The following is a 2,500-nucleotide window of genomic DNA, read 5'->3' on the forward strand; positions in this document are numbered from 1 at the left end:
TTTTTGCAAATAAACCCCTATAACTATATATATTCTGAAGATAAATAAACTAGATACATTTCTTCACCTTTCAGCTGAAGATATTTATTGTCAATCCACACACACACACACACACACACACACACACACACACACACACACACACACACACACACACACACACACACACACACACACACACACACACACACACACACACACACACACACACACACACACACACACACACACACACACACACACACACACACACACACACACACACACACACACACACATACACACACACACACACACACACACACACACACACATACATACACACACACACACACACACACACACACAGACACACACACACACACACATACACACACTGATACATGCACATACACACGCACACAAAAGAATGTGTACACATGATATTTGTGTTTGTGTATGCATGTATTTTCAAACTAGGGTTTCCCAACTTCGGGAGGGGGGCTCACACCTGGGAGGGGGAGTATTTAAAGCTATATTTGATTAAAAATATATATATTTTGGTTAGGGTTAAGGATTAAAGTTAGGTGGTTTATGGTGAGGGATCACACCACTACTGTAGTCCACCCTTAACTTATTATTTTTGTAACATAAGAATCAATATAATTAAACCAACAATTATATGTGTTCATGAATATTATTTATATTTGTGAAATTAATGTTGCCACAAACCATGATAGCTTTTGCAAGAAAAAATCATGCAAATGTAAAATGATTGTATAATTTTACCAGATGTTGAAATATTGCATATTTTCATTTAATTTTACTGCGGCGGAAATTTATTATTTTCAAACTCTTCCTAGGTTTTTCCAAATAAACCCATATAACCATATATATTCTGAAAATAAATTAAGTAGATACATTTCTTCATCTTTTAGCTGTAGGCATTTATTGCCAATTCACACACACACTCACACAAGCACGCAAAAGAATGTGCACATGATATTTGTGCTTGTGTATGCATGCATTTTCAAAATAGGGTTTCCCAACCTTCGGGTAAGGGGGCACACATCTGGGAGGGGGAGTGTTTAAAGCTATATTTCATTTAAAACAATTTTGGTTAGGGTTAAGGGTTAAAGTTAGGTGTGGTATGGTTAGGTTGGGGATTATTCACGAACTCGCAGTAACTTTGAATTGCTATTTTACAAATACTGTCATAAACAAAAAAGAAAATAATCAGCTTTTGATTTGCTACTTTTTGCAAAATTAATTTACAAGCAAAAAGAAAAAAACTGTAATTTTGAATTGATACATTAAAAAAAAGATACTGTTTTCACATTTTTCATGCGTTCCATTTTCCATTGAGTTATATTGATACGTGTAACATTTCTCCACAAATTCTATCAAAATTAAAACAATCAGCATTTGTCCGCAGCAACAAGAAAAAGGGAAAAGATATAATGTAATATTAAATTGATAAATTAAAAAATAATGTTTTCACATTTTTCGTGCGTTACATTTTTCATTGACTTATATTGATACGTGTAATTTTCTCCGCAAATTCTATCAGAATTAAGATATTCAGCATTTGACTGCAGCAACGTGCGGGTACTTTGGCTAGTATATATGTATATATATATATATATACATATATGTGTATATATATATATATACATGTATATATATACATACATATATAAATATATATGCATGTATGTATTATATAAATATATATATACATATTATATATATATATACATATATATATATATATATATATATATATATACATTGTGTGTGTGTGTGTGTGTGTGTATACATATCATATATATGCATATATGTAATATACATATAATATATATATATACATATATATATATATATATATATATATATGTATATGTATATGTATATGTATATGTATATGTATATGTATATGCATGTAGAATTAAATACGACAGCATTCTGACAATTGTTAAACTTTTTCTTAATGTTTTCTATTTGTCTTATCAACTTTTTTCCAGTTGTAGGGTGAGCTGATACAAGTTCTCCAAAGTTTTCCTGAGACATCGTTTCATTGAGGTCCCCTCTCCCCCTCCCCCTCCCCTCCTACCCCCCACTCCCCCACCACTCAGACGATCCGCCAGACTCCGTAATGGGAACTCGGATAGCAGTTTATGTATTTAAACCTTTCTCTCTCTCTATCATTTGTACTTTCCTTGTAGACGTAAGTAATAACTCTCGTTATATATCTTTTGTTCTACCTGTTTATTTGTATTTGTATTTTTGTAATTTATTTTGTAACTTATATGTACCAACATTTGTATTCATTATTGCAGAAATTTTGTCAATCCTGATGATGTCTCTTTGAAGACGAAAGCTCGAGAATATTAAATGGGAAACTATGGAGAACTTGTATCAGCTCACCCTACAACTGTTTAACAATTGTCAGAATGCTGTCGTATTTAGTTCTACATGCATCAAAGAAAACCTGCTTCCTTACTTCATGAATATATATATA

This window comes from Oratosquilla oratoria, chromosome 22 (assembly GCF_046742065.1).
Source record: "Oratosquilla oratoria isolate Oo_2021 chromosome 22, ASM4674206v1, whole genome shotgun sequence".
NCBI lineage: Eukaryota > Metazoa > Arthropoda > Malacostraca > Stomatopoda > Squillidae > Oratosquilla > Oratosquilla oratoria.